Source organism: Ursus maritimus, unplaced genomic scaffold (genome assembly GCF_017311325.1).
Source record: "Ursus maritimus isolate PB19 unplaced genomic scaffold, ASM1731132v1 scaffold_29, whole genome shotgun sequence".
Taxonomy (NCBI): Eukaryota; Metazoa; Chordata; class Mammalia; order Carnivora; family Ursidae; genus Ursus; species Ursus maritimus.
The window spans coordinates 19464036-19486603 of NW_024425452.1; the positions used below are offsets into that span (position 1 = coordinate 19464036).

Sequence of the window (22568 nt, forward strand, 5' to 3'; positions counted from 1 at the left end):
CAGGCCTTCCAGGGGGAGCACAGGTGGAACCGGGAAACAGCACCTTTTTTGGTTGGGCCATGGGGTGCCACACCAGCCAGGCACACATGAAGGCCAGCGTTCAGTCGATGTAGGCTGAAGTGAGTGCAGCTGGCCCATGACTGCCTTCTAGAATTTGTCAGGCTTGGCTGGCAGTGGCCAGTGGCTCAGGGGTAGGGGCGTGATGCTCAGCCAGTCCATGAGGCTCTGGGCAAGCTCCGCCAGTACTCACAGGGCACCAGCTGTGAGACACACTGGCATTGAGGAGCAGGATACCCGGGTGGGGTGAGATAAGTCTGCAAATCCTGCCTTCCCTATAGACCGCACCTATGGCCGCCTCATCGTACTAGTCCAACTTTTGTTGTAGGAGACTATTGGGGCCACAGAGGCTATCACAGCTCAAGTGGGTCACCAGGATGGCTCCTACCCAGTCCAGGCACCTCATCAACTTCTAGAAGCTCACTGGGGTTAGAGCTGCCTTTGAGCAGCACTAGCACTGTAAAGCCATTGATGGTGAAGAGGGTGGCATCACTAAAGCCTTAGGGGAACATGTAGCAGCAGGGCCCCTTGAGCCTGAGAAAGCCCACTGAGGCTGGTGGCTCCAGCAACTCGGCCACTTAGCCTAAGAATGCTCCCAGACCCTTGGAGGCTGGCAGCTGCATGCTTCCTACCCAGAGTGTGCTGTATCAGTCTGTTGTGGACTTGGGTGGTTAGCTGCCACTTTTGCACCAGAGGTGGCAAGGAGTGGGGGGTGGGGATCACTTTCTTTTTCTCATAGAAGAGGTTTTATTACAGGTTTTCTCCTTCTCACTCTCCCCACCTCACTACCTCAGAACTCCTTCTCTCCCCACCTATTGTCATGAGTCTCTGGATCACTTGATAGTGCTTTTTGGGATCAGCACTGGGGCCACTTGAGGGATCAAGAAGGAGCCAATCCTGCTGTTATGGAAAGTTGTGGATATGGCCAACAACAAGTACACAGTAACTGGCACAAAGTACTAGTTAGACTGGGTCAGTTGGAACTGATGGAAAATTGTAAATAAACTAATATTCATGCCAAAAACCTATCCTCCCAGCAGCAGGTGGACCCAGCCCTGAGACAGTTTAACCAGTCAGTGAGCAATGAACCGAACACTGGGGTAGGAACCTCCTTCTGTCTCTGTACTGATAGGCAGCCTCATGTCAGGCAAATCCTACATCCCATGGCTTCCAGGAAGAATGTATTATTGCCTGAATACTACTACTACTTCTACTCCTATTACTACTACTACTACTTCCTTTTCTTCTCCTTCTTCCTTTTCTTCTTCTTCCTCCTCCTCCTCCTCTTCTTCTTCCTATCTTTGAAGAGAATTCAAGAAGTATTACTCTGGTTCATCTGATATTGATAAACTGGATATCGCAGCAATGACACAGTGTTTAAATTTTGAGAATAGTTCAGTCTCCCAGTATGGAACCTCTCAAGTTAGATGTGGGGAATATAATTTTATCAATGATTTCAGAGCCCTATAATCACAGCTTTTCAGATCCAGAGATAGTAAGTTCCAAATTTGAAAGTGGCACTTGTGGCAAGATGGAACTTATCGATGATAGCATTGTAGCCAGGACTCAAGGTTTACTGTGGCAGTCCAGATCAAGATGTTGCAGGATTCTTCAAATGACCTGATGTTGCTGTGGGAAGTACAACACTTTGTCTGAATGCCCAAGGTGGAAGGAATAGAGAAGTCCCAGTTAGGTCTGTAAGTGAGGAGCACAGAGACCTAGCACTGCAGAGGCTCAGACATCACATGGAGACCAAGTACATTGAGGTTTACAAAGCAACAGGTGATGATTTTCTTAAACTTGCTGATAGTACATCCAAAGAAGTAGCCCAGTTCCTCTCCAAGGGAAAAACAAGTCTTTATCCGTATGTGAGTGCTGACAACTGATAAAGTGGTGGCCTTTCATCACTGGGGGGAAGGAAGACATCTTCTTTGTAACTTCCCTGGACAGTAGGCCAACAGGAAATGGTTTTTGTCTTCTTTGCTTGTGAAGAATATGCACAGAACACATTAAGGAAGCATAAGGACTTGTTGGGTAAAAGATACATTAAACTCTTCAAGAGCATAGCAGCTGAAGTTCAGCATGTGATGAATCAATTCTCAGTCCCTCTCATTTCTCGTCTAACCATTATTCCAGTGCTGCCTCAGCACTTTGTACTCCTCTAAACATTAAAGACCATATACACCTTTGAGATCTTTCCTATGCAGGCTCAATTCAGGACATCCTGGGCTTTCTTGGGGGAGTCTTTCTTTCTTGCTTGCTTTTTAAAAAAATTTTTTAAGAAATTATTTATTTGGGAGAGCGAGAGAAAGCACAAGCAGGGGGGTGGGGAGGACAGGGGGAAGCAGGCTCCCCACTGAGCAGGGAGCCTGATGCGGGACTTGATCCCAGGCCCCCCAGTTCATGACCTGAGCCGAAGGCAGATTCTTAACTGACTGAGCCACCCAGGCGTCCCTTGGGGGTGTTTTCTATAGATACTCAATGCACAGGGTTCGCATAGTATAGAATCATCAGGGCTACCCGTAAGAAGATGCGTTTATCCAGATGAAGTCTACAGACAAAGCATTTACAGCTGTACAGAAGTGTCCTAAAATAAAACAAAACCAAACAACAACAAAAAATAAGCTGAAAGAAGACATGTCAAAGTCTTTTAGTATTTGGATGAGGAAGTGAACTTTGTGTTCATGGGATGGGGCACATTTTGTTGGGGTTTTTTTGTTTGTTTTTTACATTTACCAGTTTATTATATAATAAAACATATGATAAAAGATACAGGTGAACAGCCAGATGAAAAGGTATATAGAGTGAGGTCCCAAGCACAGGAACTAATGTCCTTGTGGAGTTGGGGTGTGCCACCCTCCTGACATGTGAACGTGCTCACCAACCCATAAGCTCTCTGAACCTCATTCTAATTGAGCTTTTGTTATGGAGGCTTCATCACATAGGCATGATTGATAATTAACTCCATTTATAGTCCCTCTCCTCTCTAGGGGGAATGAGAGGTAGGGCTGAAAGTCCCAAGATTCTAGTCATGGCTTGGTCTTTCTGTGACCAGCCCCCATTTAAGAACCCACCAAGAGTCACCTCATTAGAACAAAAGACATTTCAGGATATTCCAAAGGATTTAGAAATCCAGTGTTGGATGTTGCTGTTACTCAGGAAATTGCAAAGGACTTTTAGGAGCTCTGTGTCAGCAATTGGGATCAAAGAAAAAATGTTAGGAAGAAAGATTCTCCTAACACCTTTATTATAAGAGGTTTTGGGAGCTCTGCATCAGGAATCAGGAGCAGGTATATATGCACACACATATTGCTTCACATCAGGTAATCTGAGTTTCTTTTTTTCCTCCTACACCTCACCTTTACTCCCTCCCCAACTATGCGATTGATCTGGTTGAGCCAAACTCCTAGGCTTTTCAGATTTTCTTAGATGAAGCCACAGCCCTGGTGCCATGAGGCAGTGATGGGATGCCTGTATTAGTTTTCAGTTGTTGCCTAATTAATTTAAACCAATTTAGTGACTTAAAGAATACCCATTTATTCACAGTTCTGTAGCTCAGAAGTTAGTCAGGCTTGAGTGTGTAGGGTCTCACAAAGTCAAAAAGTATGGGCCAGGCTGAGCTCTTGGCTAAAAGTCATTGTTTTTTTTTGTGCTGGCCAAGTAGCCGGAGTGGGGCCAGTGAGCCCCAGACAGACCACCTTACCGCGATTGCTTCTCACCCTCTTTGGGAGAGATAAATGCTGACTCTGCTCTGAAAGCTCCCAACTGCAAAGTTTTCTCCTTTAGCTGTGATAGTTGAAGGGAGCCTGGGGACCCCACCTGTACCAGGCTTTTGCTTTCTGCAGTCCAGTTCCCACTCCTGTGCTTTGCCAGGTGGGGGCCTGTGGTTGCAGAACTTTTTAATCTTCCTTAGCACAGAAGCTATCTAGAAATTTGGCCCCAAAGAAAATAAGTAAACCAAGAAGATGTGGACAGTGCCATTTCTGTTCTTCATCTCAGAGAGCACATCACTCTGGATCCTGGTAGAAGGAGTTAGGACAGTCTGGCCAGAAAATCACATTATGCTGGGGGCGCCTGGGCAGCGCAGTCGTTGAGCGTCTGCCTTCGGCTCAGGGCGTGATCCCGGCGTTCCGGGATCGAGTCCCACATCGGGCTCCTCCGCTGGGAGCCTGCTTCTTCCTCTCCCACTCCCCTGCTGTGTTCCCTCTCTCGCTGGCTGTCTCTCTGCCACATAAATAAATAAAAAAATCTTAAAAAAAAAAAAAAAGGATCACATTATGATCTCAGGTATGGAAAATGGCATGGTGACCCCAGGTGCCTGTGAAACAAGCCCAAGAGTCTGGAGGCTTGATAGCTCCGATGCCAACAAGTACAGAGAATATGACATTGACATAGAGGATCTGCCAACCCAGAAACCACATTCATGCCCAACAGGAAAGTCAGAGTACTAAAACCCTGAATGTGGCAACTGGTTACTCCATGGAGAAAGAGGATGGAGGGACACAAACAACGATTGAGGAAGATGGCTTGGTGACAGTGACCTTGGTTGGAATCATAGTTGAGGGTCTTATTAGCCATTGCATTAATTAGTGGGATCATCAGTGCAGTTGAATGAAAAATGTTGGAAGGATACCCTGAAGAGCTAAAGAATTATGCCATTCTGTCCGCATGTTTAGAAAAGAGAGTTTCCCATTTTTCCCATCCCTGAGCATGTGGGAAAAATGATCCGTGGAAATGCTTGCCCATTCCACTTAAAATCCACGATGATTCAGGGGCGCCTGGGTGGCACATCTGCCTTTGGCAGATCACGCTGGTTAGGCATCTGCCTTTGACTTAGGGCGTGTGATCCCCGCGTTATGGGATCGAGCCCCACATCAGGCTCCTCTGCTATGAGCCTGCTTCTTCCTCTCCCACTTCCCCTGCTTGTGTTCCCTCTCTCTCTGGCTGTCTCTATCTCTGTCAAATAAATAAATAAAATCTTTAAAAAAAAAAAATCCACGATGATCCTTCCACTTGCCAATAGTAACCAGAGGAAAGATAATTCACAAGACTTGCTCCTCCAAGCATTTGTTTTCTGATTTTTTTAAGTATGTATTTTGTGAAAGGTGATTTAAAAGACAAAATGCATAGAAAAATGGAACAAAACAATGTAAGCTGATTTGTTACAAAGACACTGTAATTCAGTGTTAGAACCTATGATCACGTCTTTGTTATCATTCTGTTATTGTTAAAATGCAAAGGGGACATTTATACCAATGGGGTCCTAGAGCCTAGTGCTATGTCAATAAGTGGCATACACATTTTGCAATTTCTAATCTGTTAAAATCTACGCATCCCCCAGTCTAGTTTGTTCTATTTTTAAAGCTTAATTTGGTGTGGATACTTAAGTAAAAAAACACTAGACTTGGATAATATGTAATGAGCAACTGCTTTCACTTGTTTAGATAAATCATTTCAGAGGCATCCATTTTAAATCATAAATAGGAAGTTGGTACTTCAGAGAAGGCATTTTGTTTCTCACAACAAGGACACCAGGCAGCCTGCAGGTTTGCTTTACTGCCTTCTCCAGTGACTTGATAACTTTATGACTGAAAGTTTGCCCCTACCTGCCACCTGCACTTCTTTTTTTTTTTTTTTTATAATGATTTTTTATTATATTATGTTAGTCACCATACTGCACTTCTTTTGGATGATGGGGAGGCAGAACTAAGGAGCCCACTTCTTTCTTTTCTATGGCACAAGTCCTTCAGATTGGCTACTTTGTTCTGGAATATGGAGATCTCTGTATTCAGAGGAAGCTGCTGGATACTCAGTGTTGATGCAGGCTCAAGTGTTCCAGAAAGTAAGAACCATGATGGTTCCCAAACTGAAAGAAATTCTGTGTGTGCCTCTAGCATGAGAAATAGAACCTGGCAGTTTTCTAACATTTACTTCTGCTTCAGAGGACAAATGTGGGAAGCAAAAAATAATCTTGCAAATACTAATTTTAAATATATAGCTTTAAAATAAAAGATATTCCCAGTCAGGGCATTGGGTGGCTCAGTCGATTAAGCATCTGACTCTTGATTTCAGCTCAGGTAGTGATCTCAGGGTTGTGAGATCAAATCTAGCCCTGGGCTCTGTGCTGGTTGTGGAGCCTGATTAACATTCTCTCTCTCCCTCTGCCCCTACCCTCCCTGCTCGCGCGCTCTCTCCCTAAATAAATAAATAAGTACGTACTTTTTAAAAATTATATATATACATATTATATACATATATAATTTAAAAAATATATATATCTATATCTATAGATCTATAGATATAGGTATATATATCTTGCTTGGGCCAAGAAAATTGCTAACTAAAAGTAATTATTAATGATTTAAAACTCAAATCAAATATCAAGAGTAGGTTAGCCTTTAATTGGGAATATTGGTAAGTATAGGTTCTTGCTATTTTTTTCTAAGTTCTTTAACCTAGGAATTATAAATATTTTGCTGCTATACTAAGAATTATTGTACCCAAAATAGTGTTAATGTTAAAAACAAAAACATAACTCAGGTTACTTACTGTCCGAGAATGAAATTGCAAATAAGCAAAGGAGGAACACTGAAAGCAACCCTGTGGTGTTGGAATAAGGTGGGAAGGATTAATGTGCACTTGTGGATTAAAAAACAAAAAACCCAAAATGATAGATGAATAGAGATAGGAAAGGAGGGAAGAAGTTATACATGGAAATAAAATACAGATGAATGTGTGTACATGTGTGTACGTATATATACACATATTTCTTACCACTGTCTACTAAGTAGGAGGGACTAGAGCAAGTGTGGCATTCAGGTAGCAAGGAGCATACTTGGTGCCCAATGTTGGTTTCTAACTACCATCATTCAATAAAAGTTGCCAGCACTCCTTGGAGAGCTCTTTGATTCCAGCCCTGGTGTAGGAAAAAAATGCAAAATAAATCTTTAGATTTCTTGGTGTTATAGAAGCCTTAGCCTCCTGAACCATGGAAAGCATTGTACTATGAAGACAGAATGTTTGCTTTCACTTTCCTTAAAATAGTTTTTATATTTCACATGCAATGAGGAATAGATGAGTGGCCATTTGTTTTTTTGTTTTGTTTTGTTTTGTTTTAGTGATGAAACTAATTGATTCCACCCACAACCCTTCTTTCTTATCTCCCAAAGACCCAGATGATTTGCATTCTATGACAGGCATTTGGATTAGAGTATTAGCTTGCTACGTATTTATATTTCAAAAGGGATGGAATCCTGGACAGTGGTGACATCTTTAGATTGTAAAAAGCTTATCTTCCTCTTAGAAAGATAAATTTATATGCCAAAGTGTTAACCTAAAGATTCTTTCCTATCTGTTTCTAAGGCAACTCAGAAAAGAAGAGGTAGGAGTGAATAAGAGCAATGAATGGTCTTTTTCTCCTTTTTAAATAGAGGAAATTCCTCTTTATCCCTTGTTTAGAGAGTGAGACTGCCACTTTCATAGGATAGTTTTCTACCTAGCTCTTCTTGGGTTGCTTTTAAGAGACTGATGCTGCCATATTATTTTAGATGTTGATTGTGCTATAAGGAAAATGAAGTTTTTTTTTTTTTCCTTTTGTCGGATATTGATGCCTCTTCATATTAAGAAAAATATATACATCTCAACAACTATAGATGTTTGTGTGTGTGGATAGATAGATAGATAGCACTTAACATGTGACTTCTGGAACATCTGGCTTTGTAGGGAACTGAGATACTGCTCTTAAAAGGCTGGCACACAGACTCACTCCAGGCGCCCAGTGCAAAAGCAGCAGTTTGAAAAGTTACTAAATTGTATGTGAAGAGGATCATTTTGCCAATTTAAAGTGTCTGCCAGAAGGGCTGTTGCCTGTTGAGACTCTCTCCAGGGCCAAAGGTGCTGGTGGGCACCATTTTCGTTTTCCTTCTACCTTGTGTCATTGGGTCCATGCAGTCCCTGCACTTTCCAACTGCCCTACTAAAACCTGGTCCTGTACTCTCCCACTGCCTTGCTAAAGCTGGAGGATGTGCCCTGGCTCTGTTCTCTCCCTCTGCCTCACTAAATCCAACAGGCATGCATGGCCCGCAGAGGGGGCTCTCCTTGATCACCTGGCTCTAATGGCCAGAGAGACTTATGTTCCTAGGTGCTATGGGACTGTAATGACTGGTGAAACAATTCTTGTCAGGCTGCCATTCCCCGGGCACTGCACCGGCGGCAGATTGAAACACATCTTTAGTCCTTCTGTGAAAAAGGGCTATTTTTTGTCTTAGAGCTTCAGCCTGAAGGGCAGGCTTCAGCCTTGCTATACATTTAAAGGCTACACAGGTGGTCTCAAGGAAGGTAGGCCCAGTAATACCATCTTTGCACTCCACATTTGCCTCACTAGCTCACTGGTACTTGCCAGAAAGGAGTTTATATACTTGTCTGGAATCCTGATTTTTTTAACTGCCACCCAAGGAACACCTTCAGATCACCTGGTGTGGAGGCCAGCAGGGTTTACAATTGAGGCCCCACAGGACTCTGTATATTTACATACTTTAAAAAACTCCTGCCTGAGATTCTGGCTTTAAATCACTCTGAAAATCTTTGCTGACTGAGATCCCTCCCTTTGGAAGACTGACACACCTTTAACAACTGAGACCTATCAAGAACAAGTCAGGCTGCTTAGACAAATACAAAGGTTTGAGAGACAACAAAGAGCTAGGTCAACGTTAAACAATAATGTTTATCTCCTCCACAAGGCCATTCTTAAAAGGCTGAAAGAGATAGCTGTTTCACTTAATAGATAAAGAGTCAAGCGGAATAAGGAAACAGAATAATTTATCCCAAATGAAAGAACAAGATAAAATTTCAGGAAAAAATAAATCATAATGAAACAAATGTGACTGACCTGATAAAAAGTTCATAGTAATTGTCATAAGAGGCTCACCAGACCAAACAAGTCATAGAGCTGAAGAATACAATAACTGAACTGAAAAATGCACTAGAGATGTTCAGCTGCAGACTAGATGGAAGTAAAGAAAGGATTAGTCATCCAAAAAAAAGGGTGGGGGGCAGTGGAACTCATGCAAGCAGAACAACAAAATGAAAAAAAAAATAATTTAAAAAGTGATAACAGTTTAAGGGACTTAAAGGACAACATCAAGTAGAATAACATTTACATTATAGGGATCCTAGTAGGACAACAGCTTGTGAAAGGGGCAGAAAACTTACTTGAAGGACAACAGCCGATAACGTACTTAACCGGTTGAAGGAAAGAGACACTCAAATTCAGGAAACCTGTTAAGTTACAAGTAGAATGAACCCAAAGAGATCCACAAAAAGACATAATTAAAATGCCAAAAGTTAAAGAGACAACCTTAAAAACAGCGAAAAAGAACTTGTTACATAAAGGGGGCTTTCATAGGTCCAGCAGCAGATTTTTCAGAAGAAACTGCAAGCCAGAAGGAATTAGCGTGGTATATTCAAAGTACCGAAAGGAAGAATCTTTCAACCAAGAACACTCTACCTAGCAAGGTTGCCATTCACAAGTGAAGGAGAGAGAGAGTTTTCCAAACAAGCAAAAGCTAAAGGAATTCATTGCTGATTCTTGTTTCTGATCTTAGAAGAAAAGATTCCAGGAGCAAGATCAGGAACAAGACAGGGATAGCCACTCTCCTCACATTATTCAACAGTTTTGAAGTCCTAGCCAGAGCAATTAGGCAAGAAAATGAAGTACAAGACATCAAAATTGGAAAGGATGAAGCAGGACTGGTCACTATTCACAGATGACATGATTTTATATATAGCAAATCCAAAAATGTTAGAACTAATAAAGTAATTCACTAAAGTTTCGGGATACAATATCAATATATGTAAATAAGTTGGGATTCTATACAGTAACAACAAACTATCAGAAAGTGAAACTAAGGAAATAATCTTATTTACTATTACGTGAAAATAATGAAATATTGAGGAATAAATTTAAGCAGTGAGGTGAAAGACCTCTACACTGAACACTGTAAGATACTGATGAAAGAATATGAAGAATATACAAATAAATGGAAAGATACCCTTGCTCATAGATTGGAAGAATTACTATTTTTTAAAAATGTCCATCTTACCCAAAGCAATCTATAGATTCAGTGCACTCCCTACCAAAATTACAAAGGTATTTTTCACAGAAATACAACAAACAATTTAAAAATTTTATGGAAACACAAAAGACCCCAGATAGCCAAAACAATCTTGAGAAAGAATAGAGCTGGAGGCATCACACTCCCTTATGTCAAACTATATTACAAAACTATAGTAATCTAAACAATGTGATACTGGCATAAAAATAGACATGTGGATCAATGGAACAGAATAGAGAGCCTGGAAATAAACCAACACATATATAGTCAATTAGTTTATGACAAAGGAGGCAAAAATACAGGTAAAAGACAGTTTCTTCCATAAATGGTGTTGGGAAAACTGGGTGGCTACATGTAAAAAACAAAACTAAGCTACTATCTTATATAATTAATAAAAATTAACTCAAAATGGATGGAAGATTTGGGTGTAAGACAAACTATAGAATTCTTAGAAAAAAACATAGGCATAAGGTCCTTGACATCAGTTTTGTTGGTGATTTTTTTAGATCTGACTCCAAAAGCAAAGGCAACAAAAGCAAAATTAAACATGTGGTACTACATCAGACTGAAAAGCTTCTGCACAACAAAGAAATCATTAACATAATGAAAATGCAAACTACTGAATGGGAGAAAATATTTGTAAATTGTATGTCTGATAAGGTGTAGATATTCAAAATATATAAAGAACTCATACAACTCAATAGCAAAGAAAAAAATTGCATTAAAAAATGGGTAGAAGATCTGAATAGATATTTTTCCAAAGACACGCAGATAGCTAACAGGCACATGAGAAGGTGCTCAGCATCACTAATGATCAGGGAAATGAAAATCAAAACCATGATGAGATATTACATCACACCTGTTAGAAAATTATCAAAAAGATAAGAAATAACAAGTGTCAGTGAGGATGTGGAGAAAAGGAAATACTTGTACACAATTGGTGGGAATGTAAATTGGTGCAGCCATTATGGAAAACAGAAGGGTGCTTCCTCAAAAATTAAAAATAAGAGCTACCATATGATCCACCAATTCTACTTCTGTGTATATATCCCAAGAAAGTGAAAAAAAAAAAAATGAAAGAAACATATGCACACACCTGTGTTCACTGAGGCATTATTTACAATAGTCAAGATATGGAAATGACCTAAGTTTGCATTGATGGTTTCATGCATAAAGAAAATGTGGTATATATAAAAAGGAATACTACTCAGATATAAAGAAGAATGAAATCTTGCCATTACAACAACCCTGATGGACCATATGGGTTTTGTGCTAAATGAAATAAGTCATACAGAGAAAATAAAATGCTGTATGATTTTACTTATATGTGGAGTCTAAAAACAACAACAAAGAAGAACCCAAAAAGAAATGAACAAACATAACTTATAGAGAACAGAATCGCAGTTACCAGAAGGGAGAGGGCTTAGAGGTGGGTGAAAGGGGTAAAGGAGGTCAATAGGTATAATTTTACATCTATAAAATATATAAGCCATAGGAATATGATGTACAGCATGGTGACTATAGTCAATAATATTGTAGTTCATATTTGAAAGTTTCCAAGAAAGTAAATTTTCCATGTTCCTACCACAAGAAGAGGAAGGAGAAAGAAGAGAAGAAGACAGACTCATTGATATCTTGCACCCCCATTCAGTCACATCATATCTGTGGTATTTATGCCCCCAGTTTAAAACTTCAGTCTAATTTTATGGAAACATTAGACAAGCACAAATTGAGGAACATTCTACAGAATCAATGTATGACTAAAGTTTTAAAAAAAATATTAAGGTCTTGAAAGACAAAGAATGACTGTCAAAAACATTGGTGGAGTCCAAGAGACAGAGCAATCAAATGCAATGTTGTATCCTTAATAGATGCAGAAATAGAAAAAAAAGGACATTTGTGGAAAAACTGGTGAAATTAGAATAAAGTTATAATTTAATTGCCATTATTATATGAATGTTAATTGCACTGTGGTTATATAAGATGTTAACATTCACAAAATCTGGGTAGGCATGTATGGGAACAATATTTTTGCAAATCTTCTGTAATTCTAAAATTATTTAAAAATGAAAATTAAAAAAAATATGGCTAGGAAACACATTATGAGAAAGTAAATTAGAAATGTATTGTTCAAACCTGGTGGTATAACCAATATTTTACACTCTGTTTTATATTTATTTATATTTACATATCTCAAAAAGACATTTAAGATATAATATTTATGATCACAAAACTATTTAAAATATAAGTAAGGAAAAAGCTTAAATGAACACACAAAAGTATCAGCCGTTGTCATTTGTTCAACTAAATGTTCAAAAGCTTTTTAATGTGAATAGGTACTATGATGGACTCTAGAGAAGCACAAGTGAACAAGACAGAAACAGTCTTTGCCTTCAGGGAACTTACATTCAATTTTGGTAATAGATTAAAATAATCATATAACATAAGTGTTTAGTAACTAAAATGCTATAAAAGCAACAAAAAGGTGGGCAAGATGGGAGGTTAATGGGTATGGACAGACCTATTGTAGAAAGAATGGTCAGGATGGTTCTGGGAGCAAGTTAGGTAGGGTGAGTCCTGGACAATGGGGAAAAGCTGGCCCTGGAGAGAAAAGAAAGAGAAGAAATTCCAGGAGGAAAGAAAAAAAGAAAAGGGAAACAACAACAACAACAACATTCAGGTATAGCAGTCTTCCAACAGCTAAGGCTCTGGTGTCCTGGATGAATTAAGTGATTTGAACTTAGTATGTGATGAATGTAGAGAGACAAAAAGATTCAGACATGCAGGACCTAAAAGACAGTGAAAATGTGTTTGGATTGTTATTTTTTGAACAAGATGGGAAGTTACTGAATTGTTTTAAGTAGGGAAGTGAAAGTCAAATTGGAGGGGATAGAAAGGCATGGACTTTCAGGAAGTGTTTCCTTTCAAAATTCAGAAAATATATAATGGTTTCTGGGCTGAGCACAGGCTTACATTGGAACTGTAGAAAAATAGCTTGAAAAAGCTTTGCAGATAGAGTGTTATGGTGACCTGGATATGGAGAGTGAGGGAAAGGAAAAAATTGAGACTGACAGATTGTTGTATTGCGTAATACTGTGAGAAGTAGTGAAGGAAAAGAGAAAGAAAAGAGGGTTTGTTTGCTATCTTAGCGAGGCCATCTAACCCTCCAAGAGTTATTTTGTTGTTAGCTCTGATGGGAAGGTTAGAGTCAAGAATGAACAGGAGCTAGAAGGTAGGCATTGCCATACATTTATTTTTAAGAATGCTATTTGAAAGGTATGCTAGTGGCACAGAGGTAACAGTGTTTTCCCAGTAGAATATTAGAGATACACTGTTGTTGTTGTTTTTAACTTTAACCTTCTTCTAATTGCTGAGGTACAGTATTCTTCCGTTATAGCAATGTTGATATCCCCTTAAGTAATTGTGTATGTGTGGTAATATTTCTGACATAGATAAGAGGTAAGGAAGAAGAAAAGATTGTTCCTGGGTGGCTCTGATATGTATTTTTCCATCCTCTACTTTAAAATATTTTGCAGAGTGAATATGTATTACTTTACAACTTAAAGCAATGATAGTTATAATGTATTAACTAAAGAAAGCGTTCCAAAATTTGCTGGCTTGTTGGAAAAATAAACTACCACCAAATAATTGTTATAGATGGATATCAATCGATTTCAGAATCAAATAGTTATGTTTTTCACCTTGCAAGGGAATTAATATATTAAATATAAAAGCAAATGGATATTGGTACTCACAAGTCTTGTAGACTGAAATTTTATTTTTATTAATGCACATGTGAGTCTTAGAAGTTTCCTAAATTTTACTTATTAAATTGGAATGTAGTTAGTATAAAGAGAAATTGACCAATATGATTTTCTTTCTACTCTTAAGTGTAATGCACATAATTCACATGAGTGGTTGACCTTGACTTGGCCTAAAGAAGTTAAGTGAAGCTTTCATGCTTAAAAAATCATTTAAGAAGAATTATATTATTCCATCCCACACTCTTAAAGTGCTTTGAAGTAATATAACTGATATCTAGATTTTAAAATCACATGATATATTTTTTCAGTCACATCTTCCCCAAGTGTGAAAAACTAATATATCCTACTGAATATGTAAATTTTACATTTCAGTGGCAAAGAAATTTCATACCTCTGTTGAAACATAAGTACCTTTTACTTTTATGTGGGTTTAGTTCATTTCCATAAATATAAAATTTTGTCTTTTCCATAGCATGTGTGGTAGCAAGGAAAAGAAAACCTATTCAAATTAGTTGATAGAAAAAATGATTTTAACAATGAACAACCATATGCAAAGAATGGTACCCAGAAAAAAGAAATGAGAGTACAGTGTGAAGTATAAGCAAGTCATAGAATGACTGGAACTGGTGGCTTGGTCACTCACATTTGCTTTTTTTTTGTTTTGTATTGTTTTGTTTTGTTGTTTTTTTGTTTGTTTTTATTTCCACTTCCCTATAAAGACTTGTTTCTGCTCACAATACACTTAGTAGCTGTTTTGCACATGATCCTGGATTTTCAAAGTCCTAAATCCTGTTCTTAATTTTCTGTAAATCTGGACCTTCAGTGTCCAACATTGCCTATTCATAGACTCAGAGACTTGTTTTCAATTAAGAGTAAAGAGAATTTAGTTGATAACTAACTAGGGCTGTTTCAGTGGGCTAAGGCTCAACATTTAGGCTAGGGGTAAATGTTCTTTTATTACCAAGAAAGAAAACACAAATTAGACTTTTATCCATTTTCTTCAGTTTGGAGACTGTTAAGGAGTTTCAGACTTGCATCCTTAACCAAGTGTATGTAAGTATAGTAGTAATTCTATTAAACCAAATTCTATCAATATTTATTGAAAATTAGCATCAAGTTGATGGGTGTCATGCCAGTTGATAAGTCTTGCTGAGTATAGAGTTGAGAAGGATCCTAAGGCTTAATCTGGGTTCAGTAGTCAAAGGTGCCTGTTAATAGTTAGTGGTCTAGTCAACTGGCATGGGAGAGTGAGAAAGAGACTAGAATGCCATCATATAAAAGCAATGAACAAGAAATAGAAGAATGTCAGTCCTCAATACCAACCTTTTTTAATTGTGTACAAAGAATCACCTTGTGAGCTCATAAAAAATTCCAGGTGTCCACTCTGGAAATTATTATTTAGTAGCTTTGAGATAGATAGGGTTCCTTAATGAGCTTTTCTTTCAAGCACCCACATAAGTTTGATGGCACTGGAATGATATTCATACTTTGAAAGCAGTGTTTTCTTTAACAAACTTTCTGTTCTCCCTATAGCCCCCAAAATGCCAATCAACTAGATAGTTCATCAAAATGATAAAATATCTGAACTAGTGAAAATGTGAGAGGCTAGCCCAAATATCTGATCTTTCACATGAATTCTTGCTATAAGCAAGCGAACAAATAACTGCAATATATTTTATTCAGATTGTTTATACAGCCCCAAGCATGGAGTATCCTTGATGTCCTAGGGTATCTATGATGATTATGGGTCAATTTATCTGTAGATTCCAGCAACTGGACCTCGTTCTGACTTTTGAAATGAGCTCAAGTGATTCTGATCACTTTTCCCCCAAGTAGTCCTCCTCTGTACTCTTTTCCAAGAAACCTCCTTTCTTTAATATTTCCCTATATTTGTGGCTTAAGTGCCTTTTCCATCTGAGATGCCTAGCAGTTTGCTAATTACAGTCATAGTCATTTTTGCCCAGGTTTAAATGTAGTTTCCCATGTGTTTTGATGCATGAATAGTGCAGTTTGATCCCTGTTCATCATCCAGGCACTTTTTATCCATTAAAATAGCAGTTCCGCAAAATCCTAGAGAAATTGCAGTATAGTATAGTGGTTAAATACTTGTAAGTTGGCCTAGACAAAAATGTGTTTGAACTCTGACTCTGTTTACTTAGATGTCTGAAATCATGCAAGATTGTTACATATGGATGGATGGTAAAGAATTTTTGAGGAAATGTGCTTAATTCATTTCCCTTTCATACTGCTGAAGAAATTAATAGAAAATTTGTTAATTTGACTCTTGGATGAAGAACTCGGTTTTAAAGTAATTTTGACTGGGGCGCCTGGGTGGCACAGCGGTTAAACGTCTGCCTTCAGCTCAGGGCATGATCCCGGCGTTATGGGATTGAGCCCCACATCAGGCTCTTCCGCTATGAGCCTGCTTCTTCCTCTCCCACTCCCCCTGCTTGTGTTCCCTCTCTCTCTGGCTGTCTCTATCTCTGTCGAATAAATAAAATCTTAAAAAAATTTTAAAAATAAATAAAGTAATTTTGACTGGAGGAAAAATTTAAATGAAAAAAAGAAGTTAGAAATATAATTGTGACTATTTATTTGGTAAGATCCTAGCTGTCCAGGGCATTTGATTATATGACCGGATTCTTACCATTCCAAATTGAACTGCACCCAATTAGCACTGCAGACATGATCTTTTCTACAGCCAATATTTCCATTGCCAAGATGTCTTGTTTGCTTGGATCATAACAACACAGTGGCAGACCTGCCCAGTCATGGCAGTTTCCTGCCTGCATTCCTCCTGGCATTCAGAGACCTGCGTTCCATGCTAAGGGACCCAATCTCCCTTACCTGATTCCACAGTTCCTTCTTATTTTTTTAAACTCATCTACTCAGAATTATCTAATCACTGCCCTTAATCTTTATGACAGAAAGTGCTGTTTGCCTATTCTTTATCAATTCTCATCTTTTTCACCAATGGAAAGCTGATTTTGCTGGGAGTGAAATGTGCCTGGCAAAGAATGTACAAATAGGCTCTACAAATAGGGCTAGCTTGTAACTAAGACCCTGTACAAATAGGGCTAGCTTGTAACTAAGACCTGATAGATGAGCTTTAACAGTAGTTTTTGTTCATGAAAATCAGAAACTCAAAAAGCGAAGAGCGTTTAAGCCAACTGGCATATGTCATTTTATCTTTCTTCTTTCTTACTGCCTAAAAAGTAAATGGGATGGTGAGAATCCTAGTGATCATCTTGTAAGCGTGAGGTTACTTTGAGGATGGAAGCCCAAGGATGGTAGAGCACGTATATGGAAGCAAGTAGGAAATCAATAACATCATTGAGGTGGCCTGAAAAGGCCAACTGTACATTTCATTATTTGAGAGTAATGAGTTCCTCTCTTATTTTAAGCATTATTTTCTGGTTTCTGTTACTCACAGCCTAACACATTTATACATCACTCTGAGAGAGGTAACTCAGATAAAAATGATTCTGACAATGGTTGTGTTGAATGCTGCAATTTTCCAATAGGACATTTCAGGTTTGTAAACATATCTCTTTCTTTCAAGTACAGGGGAGTTATTAGGAAAGATGGGATTTCCAGTTCTATGAGTTGTCAAAAGTTTAGAGGAAATTAAATTCTAAGCTAAATATTTCCTACTTTCCTGTGAGAAGTATTAGTGAATAATGCAGAACTGTAAAGATTTTGAAGAACGTAATAATTAAGCATATATGGTAAAATATTTTCTATAAAATTACTAATCCTCAAAATATTCATATCCCTTAAAATCTGTTAGAAAAATAAATGGTCAGTTTTGAGGAATTATTGGAACTTTGGGTGAGGCAACAATTTGTAGTTAGGACTTATCCTGTTTATTGCAGAAAGCTTAACATTTCTGGATTCCACCCACTAAAACAATATTCTACCCCCATTCAATGTAAGGGTCAAAAAATGAGTCCTCAGGAGATGTTAATTCTTTCTCCCTCCTTCCCTCACCTCCCCTGTTGAAAACTACTGCATCAGCTGGAATCTGAGACAGTTTTCCTTTGAGAACCTGTTTCATTTATTCCTTTATTTGCTTCAGTTGTTCCACAATTAAATCTCTATCTCCATTAATTTAAAAGATTGAAGTCTGGTAACCTTTATTTTTCTCTAAAGAAATTTTGTCCATCCATGCCCCTCTCTTGTTTTGATTCCCATGCAAAATGTTGGAAGATTGTAATCAACGTAATTTTAGCAAGTACATATTAATGAAATAGTTAAGGGTCTGTAATGAAAACAATAGTGAATTTTAGTCTAGATCCATTCCTAATTTGCTACAAACCTTTTAGAATTTATCAGTGAAGACTGGTCAACAATATCTTCAATTTCAATCACCTGTTAGTGTTATTAAAATCATATAAAAGCATTAGTGTTATTAAAATCATTAAATCATTAAAATAATCAAATATTAAAATCATAAAATTGTATAATCATTTTACATGAAACACTGGGATGGTGATATTTCTTTGAAGTGTAGAAAATTTAAAATGACTATATATTTATGTATTTATGAATTTACATTTTGAGACTCAAAGAGCCAGATTTATCAGCTTTAAGTTAGTTGTATCAGACATACAACTGTATATAGAAAAAATTGTGAATATGCCTTTGTCTCTTATTTATATTTTAATTTATGTTTATAGTGATTGTGGAAGAATCACAAATATTTATAACCATTCCCCACAACTCACATGTCCTTTATACTGATAGTATTGAGTATGCTTGGTATGATATCTGTTTAAAAAAAAAATATATATATATATATTATATATGTATTATATATTATATTATATATGTATATACATAATATATATGTATATAAAATAAACACTCACATAGCTTATGCTTTGTGCCAAACTCTGTTTACAAGTATTATGTCATTTAATCCACCTTAAAAACTACTCTATTTTAAAGATGACAAAACTAAGGCACAGAGAGTCTAAAGAACTTTTGAAAGGTCATATGGTTATTACTGTTGGGATCCAGACTGTAATTCAGGTAGTCTGACTAAGGAGTTCACATTCTTAACTTTGCTAATACAAAGAATTTATATATTTTGTGTAAAAATTATTTTGATAAAATAGTTTTGAATTCTTTTCTTTAAATATTTATTTGAGAGAGAGAGCTCGCACAAGAGTGGGGTGAAGGGCAGAGGGAGAAGCAGACTCCCCACTGAGCAGGGAGCCTCATGCAGGACTCGCTCCTGGTGCCCTGTCCCGGGGCTCTGGAATCATGACCTGAACCTAAGGCAGATGTTTAACCTACTGAGCCACACAGGCATCCTTGCATTTTGAATTCTTAAAAGGCATTTTAAGATCTAAAAATTGAGTATTCAGTTTTGCCACCTGGTAGATGCTTATTCAAAATCATATTCTTGACTTTCTTCAGAAATAAACATCTGAATTAAAAATGCCTAGTGGAGGCTATAGTTTGTGAATGCTCTACAGTTAACCCCTCAACAATGCAGGGGGTAGGGGCACTGATGCCTGCATGGTCAAAAATCCCCCTAAAACTTTTGACTCCCTCAAACTACTTAATAGCTTACTGTTGACTGGAAACCTTACTGATAACATAAACAGTTGGTTAACACATATTTTGTATATTAAATGTATTATATACTGCAATATTACAGTAAAATAAGCTAGAGAAAAGAAAATGTTAAAATCATAAGGAAGAGAAAATACTTTATAGTACTGTATTTTATTTATTGAAAAAAATCTGCATATAAGTGGAACCACATAGCTCAAATTCATGGTGTTCAAGGGTCAACTATATTTGTTTTCCTCTTGCTATTTTTGGCAATAATGGAATTGGACTTCTTGTTTATATATACTTGGCAGCATTGTGACAGGAGAGGGTATGACAGAAAAGATGGAAAATATTATCAGCTATAAGGTATCAGTATGCTTTTAAATAGAAACTGTATAAAGTGCTATAGATATTCTTAATCTTTCCCTAATAACTCATGACACAAAAATGGGGAGGGAAAAGATAATATTAAATTGTGAAAATATTCTGCTAGCATTTTAAGTAACACATTATTCCATATTTTTATATATCACATACTTAAATGAAATTTTACATAAAAAACAGTCTCATAAAGTAGAATCATTAATAAATTTGATAAAGTCCCAAAAAATGACTTAAAATCCCTCCCTCATGCACAGAGTGGAAATAAAAATATACTAACATGTTTATTATATCATTTTATTTCAAACTATTTTCTAGTAAAAAGAACTGGTAAAAATCCTAAAAGATATTTAATTGATTTATTTTTTATGATGGTAAATTCATTTCATGATTATTACTTATTAATGAATGTAATGAAATATAGATGATGTCAGAAAAGGAAATTTTCAAGCTTTTTTTGTTGCATTTTAAAGATATGAAATTGTTCTTATGATCATCTTAGTTTACTTTCTGAGAAAGTTCTATTATCAATAGGAATATATTTTCTTTTCAAACTGCCATATTTGGTAAATATTTTTAAAAATGAAGCCTATAAATAATAATAATTTTATGTCTGTTGGGGTGCCTGGGTGGCACAGCGGTTAAGCGTATGCCTTCGGCTCAGGGCGTGATCCCGGCGTTATGGGATCGAGCCCCACATCAGGCTCCTCCACTATGAGCCTGCTTCTTCCTCTCCCACTCCCCCTGCTTGTGTTCCCTCTCTCGCTGGCTGTCTCTATCTCTGTCGAATAAATAAATAAAAAATCTTTAAAAAAAAAAAAAAAAAAGAATAGGCCCCACTTGCTAAACATTACATCACCTGATCCCCTGACCTTCCCCGTGATGTACCACTATCCCGTGACCTTCCCCGTGATGGTGATGCACTACTATCCCCTAGAATGTAGTACGGATCACTTCCTTGATTGATTGTGATTGTGATTGCTTTTGATTGTTGCCGATAAATACGCGAGGTTGCAGCTGTTCGGGGATCACTTGTGGTGATCGTCCCCTGCACCTGCGCTCTCTTTCGCAAACTAACCTGTCTGTGCCTGTCCTTCTCCCCAATCGACGAATCAAGGGCGCTGCGGCTGCGGCGCTGCAGGCCGTGTCGCAGCATAGCATGATTTGTTTTAAAACTTATTTTGATAGTATTGTCAGCTCTTTCATGCTTTATTCTTATGCATTATATTTTGTCTTCATTATCAGCCTACTTTTTGTCTTTATTGGGAATAGAATTTCGAGTTGTGATTGACAGCTCTCTCTCCATCAGTTTATTGATATCATTCTATTGTCTTCTAACTTTCATAATTTTACACTAGAAGTTTTCTGTATGTCTTTTTTTTTTTTTTTTTTTTTTTTTTTTTTTTTTGGTTGCTGTGGCTATTCTCAGGGAGCCACTGGTTTCAAATTCCTGTAGATATATCTTGTGTTAAGGGTTCAGGCTGATTTTTCAGAGTAATCCTGTTGAAGTGTGAAATTTATGTTTTTCCTTGTGCTATGCCTCATGGAAAGTTGTTTGCATTCTCTTATTCCATTCCTGTGCTTCATCCAGGAGTAATCTGCTATTGCTTATTATTCAAAGTTAGTTGGCTTAACAGTTAGAAGGATAGTTGGAGGAGTTACTTCTCTGTTGTTGTAATTAAACCTCACCCTTAGGGATGTACTATATTCCTGGGTCTCAAGAATGTGCCCTTATTTTTCCTCACCCTTCAATAACTGTATTTATGGACAAATGTGTATTCTTGTCCTTTTCTTAGGAAAAGTTTTCTTTCCATGCTTTTCCTTCTCCCAGATGCACTGAGTCTTCACTGATGACTTAAAGGCAGCAATATTTTGTGTCCTTAAACCCATATACTAAGGCTTTGTTTCATAGAGGAGGTAGGAAAAAAAGACCCTGGTGAAATTTCTTATACTTTCTGCACAGCTACTATTTCCCTACCCCAGTTTTGTACCTCAGTGAATACTTTTAGAGCTTTTTCTGATCTTTTCTGTGAGTGCTCAGTGAAGTTTGTGGAGAAATAACCTTCAAGAGGATGTAGGTTTCCTCAATTTTTATAGTCCCAGGTCTCAGATTTATACAGCCTATAAATATTTAAAGGTCACTTTCAACCTTTACTAATTTATCAGCTGTTCTATTAGAACTCTTTTTACTGATGCCCACTTGTATCTACCCAGTTGAGCAAGTGCTCACATCTACTCTCTCTCAGCAGAAATCATCTATCCTTGTATTTTCCCAGTTTGTTGTCCTGCAACCTCAGCTATATGCAGTGAGTTTGGGGGAAAAAATGCTCTTTTTGGTTATTTATATCCAGGTGTAAAAGTGTACTTAATTTTTAATTGGTAGGTAATTATTCTCAACTTTTTATTACTTTTCCAGATTGTATTAACGATATCAGCATAGGGGGTGCCTGTGTGGCTCAGTTGGTTAAGCATCTACCTAGGCTCAGGGCGTTATTCCAGGGTCCTGGGATCAAGCCCCACATCAGGCTCCCTGCTCAACGGGGAGCCTGCTTCTCCCTCTCCCACTCCCCTTGCCTGTGCTCTCTCTCTGTCAAATAAATAAATAACATCTTAAAAAAAAAATACAAGCATAGAAATAGCCATCCAGTTCAATGTCTTGGTAGCCACTATTTCTCCTGTATTATACTTC

The 22568-nt window shown here is 37.7% G+C and overlaps 1 pseudogene; it reads left to right on the forward strand.

Annotated features, from left to right (window-relative positions):
- The first annotated feature begins 202 nt into the window (after positions 1 to 202).
- Positions 203 to 21042, forward strand: LOC103657457 (annotated as a pseudogene).
- Positions 21043 to 22568: the final 1526 nt, after the last annotated feature.